Here is a 17,875-nt window from a genome sequence, read left to right on the forward strand (position 1 = left end):
GAAAAAAAGGGATAGGGTGTGAAGGAATGAGGAGCATACCTGAACATAGGTCTGCTTTGGTTTCTTGTCTCATGGAGTATTTGTTGCCCACAAATTTATAAATATTTGATAGCAAGCATTCTGGGCAGTAAGTTTTGCTAGTGGTGGTGCTATCCACTTTCCTTAACACCACTACTCTCTCTCAAAAACAAACAAAAAAAAATCCACCAGAAAAAAAAAAAAACCAAAAACCCAGACTACTACACAGTAGGTCTATATATACCTAGAAATATACAACACAGGAAAGTTAACTCTTCAGAACTTGCCAGATGTGCAAGTGTTCTTTGCTTTCTTTTCAAATACATTAAAATGTATATGAAATGTATCCTGGTAGGACATAAAATGTAACCAGGACTTCAAAAAGTTTTTTACTGAATCTCTCAATATTTCATGACAGAATACTTAGCTCCATAGGAATTTGTGTGCAACATCATCAAAATTAGTTTCTCAGGGATTTTGACATTTAATGGATATTTTCAAATGGCCTATTTCTTACTTTAGATATTAAGAATAAAAATTCCTACACACAGATGTTGAATGCCCTGACAATCAGACCCACTGTGAGCATAGAATCACAGAGTCATAGAATCATAGGATCATAGAATCATAGAATGACTTGGGTTGGAAAGGACCTCAAGGATCATCAGGCTCCAACCCCTCTGCCACAGGCAGGGCTGCCAACCTCCATATCTGTTACCAGACCAGGCTGCCCAGGGCCGCATCCAACCTGGCCTTGAACACCTCCAGGGAGGGGGCATCCACAACCTCTCTTGGCGGCCTGTTCCAACACCTCACCACTCTCTCTGTAAAGAACTCCCCCCTGATATCCAACCTAAATCTTCCCTCCTTCAACTTAAAACCATTTCCCCTTGTCCTGCCATTATCTACCCTTGTAAAGATTTGACTCCCCTCCTGTTTTTAGTCTCCTTATAGGTACTGGGAGGCAGCAATGAGGTCACCCCACAGCATTCTCTTCTCCAAGCTGAACAAGCACAGCTCTCTCAGCCTGTCTTCATAGGGGAGGTGCTGCAGCTCTCTGATCATCGTGGAAAGCATGGTGCTGTTGGCCCTACGCAATTGGACTGCAGACAAATTAATTCAATCAGTACATCCAGATAACAAGTAAACTGCCTTTTCACTGCCACTGAATCATAGAACAATATAATGGTTTGTGTTGGAAGGGACCTTAGAGATCATCCAATTCCGACAGGAATTGGACAATGGACAGGGCTGCCACCCACTAGATCAGGCTGGCCAGGAAGATACCATGTTCTACAGCACAGAGACCATAAGCATACTTAAATTGCAAAAAATGCATTTTTTATTTATTTTCTATCAAATTAACTTATAGAAGATGGTCTGCAACTTCTTTTATATATTACTCTTTTCTGTTTTTACACATTTGTACACAGAAAATATTATGACAAGTTAGTGGTCCCGAGAAGGCAAAACTAAGCACTCAAAAATTTAGAAAATACCCAACTAAATTCAACTGTGAAATGCCAATTTGGACTGTTGCAAATGTAATTGCAAAAGGTAATGACACTCTCTTGGCTCATAGAGGCACATATTACGCTGCCCACAGGACTTTTTGCATTGTTTGTTAAACACTTCATTTCAGCTTTCATTTTGAATGCATTATTCCATACTCAAGTTACTATACAGCTCTCATTCTGAAGTCAGAATTACTAATTTTTTCATTTTTCCTGTGGCATTGAGGTATCTGCAAATACTGCTTTGTTTTTTATGACGTACACCACCTCTCTTTCACACAGTGAAGTAAGGACATGTTTTACCCTCCTTTAAGAGAAGAACTGACATACAGTCACTGAAGTCCAGGACAGCATTATCAGAGAGATTGAGACCCTTAGATTTTCCAGATATAATCACGAGCTGTTCATGATACATAGAGATTCCATCAGCACCAGCAAGCTTCTTTCATGGCTGAGAATCCATCAAAGCCTCTGGATGAGGCAGTTGGTGACCAATTTTCGTAGAGGAAGTGCCCATCCGTACAGACCAGAAAACACAGAGAGACCAACTGCATGGCATTTCTGCCATGGCACCAGCACGATTCATGCTTGAAAAGCTCCTCTTTTGCCAGGAAACAGGAAAGAGCTGAAATAAATAGGATTGCATGCTAAAACCACATCATAAAGGGATTGGAAGGGAAGTAGGCAAAGAAAAGTGTTCAAGAAACTCAGTTCTGGCAGTTTCTGAGGCTTAAGTTTGTCCTTTCCCTGCTGTTTTGGTCCTGTGATTTACTACACAATTACAGCAGTGTGAAAGCAGAACTGTGCTCCCAGCACAGGAAGCTCCATTGCAAAGCATCCAAGTGACGCACCCTGAGCCACCATCAGGCCTCTGCCTCCAGGCCCAGTGCAGGCCGCACAAAGCAGCAAAGAGCTGTGACTGCACAACAAGGCACAGAGTCATGTCCCTGAGATTCAGGCTGGGGGTGGTCTGACGTAGCCAGGCTGTTAGTGTATGCAGTCAGCAGGTCTCTAAGGGTGTGCTGTGCTTCCTCACCACACCTGACATGCAGCCTTTGTTGCAATTTCTGCTTTTGGAAACGAAGTGCACTACTTTCTCTCATATATACACACATCTTCATATAATCAAAAGAAGATTAGCTGTCCATTTTTCCTGAGCAAAATCAGACTACATGTACATTTAAGAAGTCACTTCACCAGCCACTGACATCCATCCATTTTGAGCCTAAAGTGTGGTAGATTTGTAAGGGACCATCTTTGCACACAGGTTGTTCCCAGTGGAGGTCAATGCATCAAGTTTCAAAAGTGGGGCCATAACATTATGCAGGAGACAGCAGTCAGGATCAGCATGGAAAGCTAGACCAGCGATAGGTTGTTGCCAAACATTGAGATTCCCCCGGACCCTCTTTTCCCACCTATTTTCTCCTCTTTCTGCCTCCAAGTGTTTCCTTCTACCAACCACACAGCCTCCATCTCTCCTTCTCAGAGTTACAACTTTCCTCTTCTGTGAAGAGCACCTGTCTGAACTTAATCTCTAGATGAGGAGATCAGATACTATTTACAAAACTGCTGCAGGAGTACACCCATGCAAAAAATACAAGTTAGAAAGCTCTCAGCTGTAGAAGTAGGCCTGCAGGAAAATCACATAAAGTCTGATTGCACTGATACTAAATTATTATGGTAGTTTGAAGTTTTATGAAGCAGTAGTTCTAATAATGTCATTCTAGTACTCTGTACTTAGAGTATAGTTACCATCTGGGGAAAAATAACGTTCCTTCATCGATGTGGCAAAAAACTCTTTCATATCAAAGCTATTGCCTTTAGTGAATATGTATAAATGAAAAACTGAAACCTAATAATATATACAGCTAGGTAGATTACATTGCTTACCATGAAATAATGGAATGCGCTTTGGTGCTTCTGGTTTCAACAGAGAAGGGAAGAATTCAAATTCTTATTAATGATTAGTATTCTTCATGTGTAAATGACATCAAACTGCCAATCAAATCATGTTATCACTCTAAGGATGAAGTACTGAACTAAACAGTTTGCAGATTGTTTATTATCTGTCTCACAACTATCCTAAGCTCATATGTAGCTTTAGTTCCTACGATATTCCCCAAAGATTATAGAATCAACTTGAGTGGCAACTTGGGTACTTTTAGTGATTCACAGACTTATAGGACAGTCTAGACCAAATTCCAGACTAAATTAATTTTATCAGTTAAGAATAAGTGGGGCAAACATTAAGATACACAACATATTGGCTGAATTGCTGATAAAATGGAATCTTTTTTAGGGTTATTGCTTGACTGCATACTGTTGACTATTAGTTTTGGAATGTATTTCATCTTCTCAGTTATACTCTATTGTATTGGAAAGGTTTTTTGCTAGAACTAGAAACACAAAAATGTTTGGGTCCCACAGACCCCTAAACTCCTGCTCACCTGCTGAAGACTCCTGCTCACCTTAAAGACTACTGGCAGCTCTGTTTTTTACAGTAAAGTTTTCTATGTTCTTGGACATGCCTGCAAGTTGTCCAAGAAAAATATACAAATTTTCTAATGACTTGAGTACACTTTGTTTTGGGTGAATATGTTGTTGCTAAATATTTTAGTCTGGGATTTGACCTATTTTGTAGATTTGTCATCTTACGGCAAATTTTATCCCATTTTATGTTTCCAAATACAAAAAAAATCCATATTGTTTTTTTCACTGAGAACCAGCCAAAGCATCGCCTTACAATCATCTTCTGTTCCTGCATGCTCATGAGCTCTGCAATTAGACAGTATTAGCCAAACAGGGCAGAATCAACATTATCTCAGAATTTCTTTGATTCTGGAGATGTAGGTCAGACCAACTTTTATGAAATGAGGTTTAGTGGTTTCATTTAATTTTTCATTGTACTCTCTCCTTCTCTCTCTCTCTCTCTCAAAAAAAAAAAAAAAAAAAAAGTTTAAAAGGAAAAAGATGTTGCTGATACAGGCAAAAATAGGAAAGCTGGACTGATGGACTCAGGGAGGAATAAAAGATGAGTGTGTTTGGCAAAGCACTCATGTGGAAGAGCTCTGCTAGGGATGATGAGAGATTTCTGTGGAGCCAGCCCTGGAAGAATGAATCCGTGCAGAGAAGAGAGGCAAGCCAGGGAAGAAGTGTTTGAGGGAAGATCTAAAAAAGATGACATGTACTAATGGCTCTGTGGATGCAACCCACTGCAAACTGCAGTGGCCCTGCCACAGAAACATAAATTGCAGTGGCCCTGCCACAGAAACATTAACTGCCAATACATGTGTTAATCTTCCAGACGCCTTGTAGGGGTTTAGAGGGGAAAAAACTAATGCAGAGAAGCAGCTTCAGGTAGTGCTCAGTAGGGACCTGTTTAATGTGGATATTGGGAAAAAGCTATGAATAACTGACAGAATTGCTACTTGGAAAGATACATAAGCATTGCTCGGTGCAATGTCTATTTCTACTTGTCTGAAAGGTGTGTAGCTCAGGGCCATGCGGTCACTTCCACCAGACCATCGCCATATTCGGAGAATATGCCTTATGCCTTTTCAGTCTCCAAGATTCAGCTGCTTCACTCTGGGATGCAGAAAGGCACCTGCATTGTGGGAGAAATCGGCGCTCTGAGTCTGACTGCAGGCAGGGCCATGACTGTCAAGTGATCTTTTGTGATACAGGGGACAGGGGACAGTTTCTCCCCACCCTCACACAGCTTCCCAGCTTGCACATGGAAGTAAACACCACTTGGAGCGAAGCGAAATGCAAACACTTTCCTCCTTTTAAGTAGTTTAGCAAATGGTCTAGAGAAAGGAGCACAGTACAGAGTCATTCAACATTAGTTTGTTGATTCAGATGCGACCTGCAAGAAGTTGACAGAATTATTGCTGGCAAAAGCCCACTTGGCAGCCTACAGAGAAGCCTTGTTTATATTTCATTCTATGGAAGTGGCCATGGCTGCTGATCTCCATTCCCAGACCCTGCTGATGGTGGGGTTAACAGATGTCCTCACTTGCAGCAGGCTGAGGGCACACTGTTTTGAGGCTCCAGCACCTGCGTCTGCATGCAGAGGCTGAGGCTCAGTGTGTCTTGGTGTCACAGTGCTGACTGCCATGCATCTTCACTACAACCCAAAGGCCCTAGTGGGAACATAATTGGTGTTCATGTCCCTGCTTGGCTGTGAGGCCTTGGGTTGAGGCACACAGGCAGTCGCTGCCTTCTCTGGCAGGTTTGGCAGCCTGTGCTGCATGCTCTGCTGCCCCAGCCAGTGCTGGCTCTTGGTGGACCTGGCTTAAACTGGCTTGGAGAGGCCCACACCATACTTCAGCTGCTGGGGATTGCATCCTCTAAGCCTGTCTTCAGTCACAGCCAGACTGAAGGTAGGGAAAAGGTAGGGAAAAGGGATTTGTAGTTAATGTTGGTATAACTACAGAAGCAAAGAGGCCTGTGTGAGCTCCCATTTTGCTGTTTTTGCTGCCCTGCACAAGGAAGCATATGCTGCCCTGCACAAGGAAGCATATGCAGCCCTGCACAGGGCTGGTTCCTTCACTCCCAGCCCAACATTCCCATGCCTACATGGGCACAGCAGCTCTCAGGCTGGATCCTGCACCACCAGCCTGGAGCTGACCCCAGTACAGCACCTCGGGCTTGTTTTCATGGCCTAGGGAAACATGATGGGACATTTGCAGGCTGGAGAGAGCTGGGCCCTGCTTAGCAGCCCCTCCCACTACTGCTCTGCATACAACACATACCCATATATATGTTCATCTATCTCACGGATGGATGTGGGCCATACCCAGCAATCAGTATTCAGTTCTTAAATCCCAGCTACTTAAACCTCAGTGCTTTGGCAATTTGAAATTTAAACTCTGTAAGAGGTGCATCTCTTTTTAGAAAAGGAAATACCTCCCAGCATAGCATGTTTGATATTCAGATATAAATAGAAATTTCACACCTTCAAACCTTCTGTCCTGCAACTCTTTACAGCATGACATGTATGTTTTTCCCTTTTTTGCCTTTCTGGATCAGTATGAACATCTTAAATACTTATAAGACACTTAAATATAAGACTACACTCTACAAATATCATCTGGAAAAAATACCAGGGAAGAAGTTAAGCCAAAGACAATGCTAGTAAAACCAATGAGTAGGAAGGGGCCCAGAATAAAAGTACATTAGAAATTAAAGTTTTTCTGGTATCAGAGGACTGTAACTGTGGAGCCACTTTTCTGTAAGTAACCATCGGTTAAGTGTTGGCTAATTTTGCTCAGTCCTTATGGAAAGGAATAGATGATGTGATTGCCCAAGTCACACAACCCCAAGCCTATCTGCTGTGTTCATAATGGTGCAGCCAGGATTGTCTAGTATAGTGTTTTTCAGGAGTCTTACAGCAAAATGGATGGCTTCTCCCTGTCCAGTCTGTTTCTGTGACCTGTACAGCTCTTAACTGAAATTCTCCTTCATTTTTTTAATTTGTATTGTGCTGTAGATTTTTATTATTCTTGATCAATTTCAGATGCTGCTCGTTACACCCACAGCAAACTAAACAGAAGAGGAGCCTTCAATCAAAGTTGCTGGATTCTGGATAACTTGTGAAGATTCATTGTTTTTTATCCAGTTAAAAACCTCTGAGTGCTTTGCAGCAATGTTATTACTGGACTGCTTGCTTCCATATGAACATTACCAAATTATTGTCATATGTCCAAATGATTAACTCAGCTTCTGCCTGCCTTCTTTTTATTTTCTTTTAGGTTACTACCAAAATTTCTTAAATATGTACTCAAGTCAGTGAGCTTATGAGCTAATGCTCAAAGAGGGGACTTCTTGGGAAGTAAGGAGGGCTCAGTAAGATCTTTTTAGCCTCTTTTTGATTAGACACAAGCCTGATCTGAAACCATAGTGACAGGTAAGTCATTAAAACACACCAAACATTTAATTTTTTTACTGCAACAAATTTGATAGTGACTGTTGACTTCTTGGAGGGCATGTGGCCTCTTATGAATATTATCTTTGCTGTCAGCCTTGTAGAATGATGTCTTGAAGGACAAGCTGAGAACTAATTGGAAGATGGACACCGAAGGGTTCATGCATAGGGATGACCTCTGGGCTGTGGATATGTGCGGTAAGGAAATCTCATGTTACTACTTCCAAGCTATATCTGTTTCTGGGTAATTAGAAGATTTCAGTCTTCAGGGCTACACAAACTCTGTTATTCACCTATTCTATATGAGTTATATATACTCAATCAAAAATATATGAGAAAGAAATACAGGATGTATACACATAAATCACAGTGAGATCTTGCCAGTACCTGTTATGGTCAAGAATTAGAAACAGTTTCCATTATGATCTCTTTTTCTCATGCATTCCTAACTTGGAAAATAAAATAAAGTAAAATAAAAATAGAAACAACAGCTTTGAAGCAAATATATTTGATTTGGTTGCTCCCCAAGAATAATATTTTGTGGAAGTTTGAGTATCACCTTTTTTCACTCACAAGGTTATTTTTTTTCCTTTGAAATGAAAACAAACAAAGAAATTAAATGCAAGCTGTTCAAGTCAGCAAATGCCAGGATATGCTAAAGGGAAGTTTCTAATGGCCTCATTGTCTGACATTGCATTTTGTATTTCTCTGTTAGGTTTAATAGGCAGACAAATAATGTAATATCTGCAGTTTAACTCCTACCTTGCAGACTGTCTAGGAGGCCAAGTATTCTGAGTTACTATTAACAGTAACTCAGTTGAAGAGAGGACAGGAACTACAAGGATTTTATAGAAATCTGGCCTTTTGCTTAGTTAGTCATGGTTTACCTTGGTGAATAGAGGAGGTATCACTCTCTCAGCAATTTGCCCCTCAAAGTAAAGTTGCTAAGATGGCAATGCTGCTGCATCTCGAGCTTTAAAAATTTCGACAATGAAGCATTTCAAAGGTGTGTATGTTTTCTCAGTGTGATTATGTAATCTGAAGTGCTGTGCTGAAAAAAGGGGTTTGTACACTCAGAATAAAATGATCCATCAGAACAATACATGTACTGATGCAGAATTTCAATGAATATTTACTATTACAAGAATATCACTTTGAGTTATAGCTGACTTATACAAGTGATCCCATTGACTGTAATTGAGGGCAAAATTTCCTTTTTCTCTTTTCGTTAACAAATTGTTCATAAAATGGTTGTGAGTTCTCTGCTGAACCATGTGGCACTTGAAAAGACCAGCGTCTTCATTACTCATTTATGACTTTTGCTGAAAGCCTTTATTAGTGTTGTCATTTTGCCTTACATTACTAGTGAAATTACCCTCTTTTGGGCCACTTTCCACTTTGAAACAACAGTTTCCAAGTCTTGTTTTAATTTTATTTCCATCCCTTCAGGCAAGTTTTCTAATGTGTTTCTCTGTGTGAGGTGCAAGGATTTAGGTATCTGCATGCTGCAGGTGTTGCAGTGCTATTCTGTAAATCCAGTACTTAGACGGAGTAAGAGGATGCAAGGTCATAGACCAAATGAATTTTGCAAACTTATTAGTGTAGTAATCTTCTCATAGTGAAACACATACACCATCTTGTTGCTATTAAGAAATTGGTTGATTAAAATAAGGAAAACAATGAGAATTGGGTACAGGAAATGGGGTCATAACATCAAAGAAAGATCAGGCTCAGGGATTTGGTTCAAGTCCTAAAGCTAATCCACAAAGCTGTGTATGTAGTTTACCAAATTCCTACTCACCGGCAGCATTTGTAGGCAACAAGACAGGGAGCTTTAATGTCTGTATCTATTTTAGGATATGAAAATACTGAAAAGCCTGTGCACATGGCTTGATCATCATGTTGACAGTTGATATCACAATTGGTGATAGTCACATAGATGAGTTCACTGAGTGCAGTGTTTTTGAGCTGGTGAAATAGTAATGGTGTTTGTCACGTTAGACCAACTCTTACAAATACTGTATCCCCTTGACCATAATTTATGTTAACAGGTGTTGTGATCAGTGAGTACTTGGAACTGTGCTGATGAGGTTAGTGTTACCAGATGCTCAGTGAGCCTAGGAGATGCTCAGAGATTTCTAGTGAAGTCAGCGAGAGGCAGAGCGTCAGCCACCTCCTGGCCTGAGTCATTACAGAGCACAAATTAGGACTTGGCTGCTTCTCTATGCTTCCCCAAAAATGCTTGTTTTTTTGTGCTGGCTGGTTGTTGTCCTTTATTACTGCTTGTGACAAAGTGATACATTAATCAAAGACAATATTTTTATAACTATATTGGAGTAGTAATTTAGTGGAACTATATTTTTGGAGGTGGGCTTTAAGAACCTTTAGTCATCTGGAATGGAAACACATTAAATTGTGCAGTCTCGGTACACATTTAAAGGCTGTTAGAACAAATATGACACATAATATATAACAGTTGGACAGTTTATTTATTTGGAATAAACTACAGAATAATTGCTCCAATTAGAGTGATGTTTGTTCATTCTTGAAAAGAAAATACTGTTTTCCTTGCTGTACTTTTATGTTTTTTTCTTCCTCTCCTCACATGTTCATGATCCACTCCTTCACTTTCTTTCATGGCTACTGCAAGCCATGCAATTTAGAAACGACCTACAAATTGGCCTGCTGTAAATGAAATAAAGTGACTGAAGATAAACAGAGCCTGCTGACTGCTGATCAGACTGCAAAGAGCTAAGACCTGTCTAGGCTGGGGGTAGGATTGAGAGGTTGCACATCTTTTCCCTCTATTCCTCAGTTACGTAGGGTTTAACACACAGGATTTGCTGGTTCTCACGAAAGTGATGGCAGAGATCAGATGTAATTTTGTTTCCTTCACATACAACTTCCTTAAATTTGAAACTTAGAGATAATTCTGTCTCTTTCTGCCATGCAGAACATAGGGTGAACATAACATAACATGCTTCCTAAAACACCAGATGAAATTCTGAAGTGTTGCAAAGACCCATGAGCTGTGCAAATAATAATTGTAAATCTCCTGAGATGTGGCAATATTTGAACAAATTGTCCTTCTTCACCTGAATAAAGAATAAAGCCTGTCTCACCCTGCGTCTGCACACAGAGCAGTTGTGATTAATCACGCTTTCCATCTTTTTCAGGTGCTGCCTTCAAAGCCATTTGGTCCTCATATGTTCTTTCATGGAACTGAACTGGGACTCCTCCAGAAGTACAGAGTAAAATGTTCACACCATAATCACAAGATGGAAGAAGATGGTATTTTTCAGGCACTTGGGCATATGCATTTGTTCCCTACAACACATTTTCCATACTCAAAAAAGGGTTAATGACTTCTCTTCAGTTGCTAGGTAATTCTGTCTTGTCACTGGGACAACTTACTAGTTAGTGACAGCTTTTCTGATGATGTAATGCTTAAATAGTAATTGTGGAGTGCATTAAATTACATTTTTATTTTTCTTGCTTTCTTTAGAAAGCTGGGAAATGAAACATAAAATTCTGCAGCATTGTGATATTGTGGCTGCATGGATAAATCAGCCAAATGCCAGAAAATACAGAAGCTGAACATTAGTCTAAAGAGACATCTTCAGCTCTGAGAGAGTGAGCTCTCTGGATAATGGACTTTATTACAGCCTTTGGTATGAAGTACTGTTGCTTCATAGTTCTTGGACCAATGTAGTTTGGAATGATTCGTTCAAGTAATGGGCCACTGTAATAATACATATGGAAAATTCAGATGGGCTTTGTAGCAGTTAAAAACTCCTTTGCTCATTCTCATTTTATTTTTCATATTTCAGTTTAATTCAGCAATTGGAGCCACTCTCATAAAACAACAAGCACTGTTTGGATTTAAATTACTTTTGGACTCAGACCAAATTGCTCAAAAACACATGCGGGCTGAGGTGCAGCCAAAACTCATGCATTCAGGTCAGCTCCAGAGGTGCATTCTTTGGAATATCAGATTTGGAATAATTGCTAATTTGTTCCCAGGTAACAGGAAAACACATTAAAGTGAGTAAAACTATTAAACAAACATTTCCTTCTCATTTCTGTTCATTTCATTCAGCCAAATGATCCAACCCAGATCACTCCTTTCCTAGCCTGGGAAGTAAGGAGGAGGGAACTGAGTCTCACTGAGGCTTTGCACCCTTAAAATCCAGAGGGCTGGAGAGATTGTCAGCCTCAGCTGTGGTGCACTCCACCAGTGCCTGATCCCTCACCTTCCTTGGGCCCTCTTTTTCTTTTTTTTTTTTTGTCTTTATGGGATCATCCAGGAAACCTTTAGTGACCATGCAGAGCTATACTCTCACTAAAACTTATGCAAGTGTGCTGATCTCAGCAGATGTGCTTGAATGTTGCTGAGAGTAGCAGTCTCAGCCACCAACAGTGGCAATCCAGCATCTGTGTGTTTCCCATCTGTCAAAGTAAAATGTCCTGTTCTGGGCTCTTGCTACTGCAAACTGTCTCCTCAGTTGAAATGTGCAAGGAGACTATTAGCTCTCTGAGATGAGTGTAGGGTTCACTTCCAGGACAGCACAAGAAGTTGAAGGGCTTTAGCACCCAGCTTTTTTGTGCCACCAAGGAAACTAGCAAGAATACAGCATGCAGGCTGAAAGGATAAGGGAAATCACTGTATGCTTATGGGAGCCTGGTTGCATTTTGGGACATGCAGTCTTAATAACGATGGATGCTGTATTGAAAGTAATACATGAGGTGAGATTATTCTTGTATTCAGGTTCAGGTGAGATTATTCTTGTATTCAGGTTCAGCATAGATATTATTTACCAACACTGCAATGCACAGTAATTACTGGAAAGTTTTCCTACATCAGAGCATTCAAATAATTGTGGTATGCCATCTACTTATATGAAAAAGCAGTAGTAGGAAAATACCTGGTTACAGACTGTGAACCACCTTAGATAGATAGATTTTATTATACTACATTTTCAGCCTGTACATATGTAGTTATACTAGGACAAGGACTGATGGATCACTGTGGATGGTGTTACCAGGTACATTTGATTTCATTTGATGAGATAGGAGGTTTCATCCTATTCAATCACCTACCTCATCTCAAAAGACACAATCCCCTTACAGTGATGTGTAACATACAGAGCATCATCCAGGCCAAGGCAGAGTGCAGTGCTTCAGAGCCATCCCATTTTGCACCAGTGTTTTTCCCAACACAAAGCAGGTGGTAGGAACAAGCCTGTCACATCACTGTGCTGCATCCTGAGGTGTCACATCCATCCCTGAGAGCTACCAGAGATGTGTTCATGTGATGGAGCCTGATCTGTGGCTGTGCTTATTTCTTCACATCCAGATCCATCATTGACAGTGGTGCCTTGTCTGGGCATGCGAAACATTTGAGACAGTAATAGAAGCATTGAATGTAGTAAGGGAAGAAGATTTAGCCCCACAAATTGAGGCTTGCAGTGATCATCCTTGGACCTTTCAACAAATTCCCAACAAAGTCTAATATAGGACAAAAGAGACTGCATGACATTACTGCTGAAAATTAAACTATTACTTTGGTATTCTTTTAAAACACTTTATCTTCTATGGATCAGTGCTCTCCACAAAAATTAGTTACAGCAGCATACACTTATAAGCACGTTGACTGAGTTCCCTGCCTGCAATCCCAGCAATTTTTGTTACCCTTACCTTACAAAGAATGGGCATATCATGAAAACAGCCTGGCTGCCTGCCTGCCCTCATCCAAATATAAGACTTGGCACAAAGTGTGGCCGCAAATTATTAACCCCCTCTGTAATGCACTCTGAAATTAAATGTTAGTTCACATTTAAGCTTATGGTCAAACCATGAGTAAGTGGGTACCACCTACAATGCTTCTGGCAGTGCTTCTCACAGTGCCTTGTGTGCAGCTCCTGCATCTGGGCATCTCCTCTTCCGCTTCCACCATGACATCATGATGCCATGACACCATGAGGAGTGGTGTCCATCTGACATGGAAAACAACAGCAGCCAGGCTCTTCTGGATATTGCTTCACTTGAAATTGCTGGACATAGCCCATTTGCACCCTCCAGGTCTAATTCTAGAATAGGGACAAGTGTTTCTTCCTCCTTTCAGTTCATCAAGCTCCTCATGCAGTAGCTGTGTCTGAAGGCTCAGAACTGGGTTCATGACAGGTTGTTTCTATTCTGTACATGCGCTGGCACATTCTCATCCAGCGGCAGCAAAGGTTTGTTTCTGCATTTTCCCTCCTCAATAACTCTATAATTTGGGAAGCAGATTTCATTTTGCTTATTCTGTCCAACTGTTTATTATGCTGGATTTCTAAGGCACTTATGCTTGGCTCGGTGATTCCTCAGAAAGGGAATGGTGCCTATTATTATAGTTAACCCTGTAAATTGTCTAATGAATAATTAAATACCATGTTGTCTGTAATTCAGCTTTGTTGGTTTGGTCAGTCAATTGCTGGTTACTGCTCCTCTCAGACAAAAACCTTGCTGTGAAGCTTATTTAAAATTCAGCATTTGCTAATTAGCATTGTTCCAAATGTAATTCTAAGTGCCACTTCTTCAGGCAATTCAAGAGAGCAATGTAGAACTTCAGTGTCTCTATGGATACCATCTATAATTTAAAAGATAGAAACAACAATTTAATGCCTTGTAATACTTCAAAAATCACCAGTATCTCTTTCCAAAATACCCCCAAAATACAAATATAGAAGGGACTAAGGACTGTGCCCCATTAGTATATGAAGCCAATTTGTTGAAGATCACTGAATAGTGACAGAGATGATTCACTGAAACTAGTTGAGGGCTGAGTTAAAACACTAGGATTAGTCTCAGGGGTTTAAATTAAATACTGAATAAATATTTAAAATGCAAAAGATCAAATCGTTAGGCACATGTGCCAGCTGTAGGAAGGCAAAAGCATTTTGTTGGATTTATGCACAGCAAGACCAAGAAATGAATTCAACAGCCCTGCTAACCATCTGGCTCCCAGGATTGTAAGCCATGACTGATCATAATTTCCAGAGCAGACAGAAGAGGGTTTGATCACCTGCACTGGGCATTGTGCCTCCAGCAACACCTTGTGATGCTTCAGAGAAAAACACTGGGCATGACAGAAAGGCAAGGTCTCCTGTAAATAAACAACAACCACAAAGGCAAGATCTGATGAGCAATGCGAGATGCGAGATGTACGTATAAAGCTGGACCTCCTTCTGCACGTAAGTATTATGGCTGATCAAAAGCTCATCCAGGAGCTGGTTGGGAAGAGGAACAGAGGATAGAGACATATACAGCTCTTGCGTCTCTCAGGGCTTGAAGACATTAGGATGCCTCCCATAGATAGGGTAGACAAAAGGGCTGAGTTCAATGCAAGAAAAACATGCAGGAAGCAAAAGTCATGCAAAGCTTGGTATGTGTGCTGCAGGTCGTGGTGGCACCAACCCTGGGCATGGAGGATGGCTTCGCCCTGGGCCAGGTGAGATGGCAGGTAGCAGAGTGTTAAGTTTGACAAGAACACCAAAGAGTCAATTAAATCAGCTGGGAGAGAAAGGTAATGTGGGGAAGGAGGAAGAGATGGATGAGAGGCAGTGGCCATACGTTGCACCAGGGGAGGTTCAGGTTGGATGTGAGGAAAAATTTACTCTCAGAAAGAGTGGTGAGGTATTGGAATAGGCTGCCCAGGGCACCGTCCCTGGAGGTGTTCAAGAAGCATATAGATGTGGCACTGATGGACGTGGTTTAGTGGGCATAGTGGTGACAGGTTGACAATTGGACTAGATGATTTTAGTGTTCTTTTCCAAGCTTAGTGATTCTATGTTTCTATGGGGGAGAGGATGGGCTGGGCCAGGTGTGAGGATAGCTCATCTCAGAGATAGGCTGAAGTCAACAGGTATGAGGGGCTCAGACCAGACGGGGAAAATGTAGAACCTGAGAAGGCCCAGCACTGTGACAAGCAGGCTTTGGGGAAAGTGCTGTGTGCCCTGAATTTTGAAGGCAAAGGAGAACACAATGAGTACAGATCTCACTATGTAACCTGTGGGAAGAGGTTAAATAAAAGTAGGCTGCTCTGTCCAAAAAGTGTAAGCAAAAGCTAACAAAAACTTCTAAAAGTGATGTCTTCATTGTTCAAATTTCTCTATACTCTTTTCAGAGTTGCCTTGCAGCTGAGAGTTTCTATGGGAGTGGGCTATGTCCAGAAATAACATTATCTTCTGCAGTGGTGAATTATAATCAGAGTAGGAGGTTTTAAAAGCTAAGCATGTGGTTTAATTTATAGCTGATTTGACCAGAGATCAGTTTTCTTACATCCTTAAAGGTAATTTAATGTTGTAGGATTTCTTATTATACCTTATTAGATCATAGAAAATATTTACTACTCAAAATTCTTAAGGAACACATTTTACCTAATTCATTGCCATGTTTCCTTTAGCCCTTGGGCAATGAGACTCAATACCATCTGTAAAAATAGACATTTAATGAGATGTTTACTTCATTTAATTAAAGTCTAACATTTTCTGCCTGGACTACAATATCGACTCAGTGCCTTTATTCTTACATTAGATACATGTTAACTATATTACTGCATACTAACAGTGAGCAGTGATTCTGTTTTTTAATACCATTATCTCTCTTCTTTATTATTCACTCGCTGTTCCAGCTGATGTCAGTGGAAGGACATACATAGGAAAAGCATGATCAGGAATCTCAAGGCACTTCATATTTCATGTGCAGCAACATTTTTTTCTTGAGGAAACAAATGCTTTTCCCACACTAGTTTTGGTATTTAGGTAGCATATGTGATTTCTTGTCTTGCAGCATCTATTTGGAACACTATGGTATAACCTTCAACCCTGCCCATAGCAGGAAGTTGGAACTAGATGATCTTTAAAGTGCCTTACAACCTAAGCCATTCTATGATTCTATAAGCAGCCATGGGATGAAGAAATGCTTTGGAGAAGGAAGTTCCCAGAAGTTCTGCTTGGTTTATGATTATCTAGTACAAGCTTCAGCTGGAAAGGAGGGAGGAGAAGGAATTTCCCTTTCAAGCTTTGCTTTTGCAGCTGCACCTGCCAGAGGCATGTGGCTGTGCCAGCATGGGTAGAGCCAGCAGCACTGGGCAGGAGGCAGGGATTGCTGTTTTGCTCCCGGGCCCTGTGCTCACCTCATCTGCGCTTGTTCTCTTTTTCCCTTGGTTCCCTTGCTGCGTTGTTGTTCTGCATGCCCGTTACCAGACCTCTCCGCAAACCCTGAAGCATGGGATTCACAGGGGCCACCAGTGCATGCTGGGACCCACTCCTGCAGGCAACTGTTTGCCTGTCTCACCAATGAACTGGAGACAGGCAAAACCCACTGAGTGCCTGTATCCAGAGTGCAGTTCTACAGTCATATGCCCCTCTGTTCTAACAGAAATTCAGCCAATGGTCCATGACTGCGAAACCATAGCTCTGGCTCTTGCTTCACCGCTGTGAGCAAAGGAGCATGAGAACCTGGAAGCTCTCTACTCCTACCTCCCTACAAAGTGTATGGGGTGCTGACAGTCATACCAACCAAAATGGCACAATGGGTGGATCCAAACATCTGGGTTTTGGCAAGAAATTACCCATCAAAATGAATACTGACATCTCCAGCGAGGGTTTCTTGGGTCCACGCAGCTGGAATCAGCTGGAGCTGTAAGGCAAAGGCATCCATCCTGCCTGCATCTGTAAATGTTCTTTCTCTCTCATCAGTCTCCTGTACATTGTGAAAACAAAAAATTAGGTTCCCTCCTCATTTTTCTCATTTTTCTCATTTTTCTTTCCTTTCTGTCTGCTTGTATAAGTAGATAGAAGACGTCTTAAGAATCTGCATGATGCCTTCTGACCCACTGGATTGCACTTAAGATAACTCTCTTCCACTTCAGACTAAGTCAGCTATTCTTGTTTTATGAATATTAGAAGTGTTTTTAAAATGCAGTAAATTAAAACCTACCAATTTGTATGCGCCTTTTCTTCCTTTCCAATGACACTGGTTGGACAGTACATCATAAAAAAATGCCTTGCTACGTTAATGAATGGCACCAATCTATCATGAGAGTGCTATCTTTTCGGTAATATATTAGAACAATGCATCGTTAAAACATCATTGATGTAGATATACCTTACTCAGCTACCAGCTGCAAGCAACAATACATATATATATGTATATATATATGTATATATATATGTGGGGACTTAGGTTTAATGCATTAAATCAAAAGTGCATGGATTTGAATATAAAATAATGATAGCTCGATATTTTTAAGAATGATGTGAAGTCATATATTAATAGGTATAATGAGAGTATCTGCAAGACATTTCAATTAAAAAAATGCTGATTTAATGAAGTGGTGGAAGCTGCCCTTCTGCCACCCACATTATTTTCCTGT

Source organism: Meleagris gallopavo, chromosome 5 (genome assembly GCF_905368555.1).
Source record: "Meleagris gallopavo chromosome 5, MGAL_WU_HG_1.1, whole genome shotgun sequence".
Taxonomy (NCBI): domain Eukaryota; kingdom Metazoa; phylum Chordata; class Aves; order Galliformes; family Phasianidae; genus Meleagris; species Meleagris gallopavo.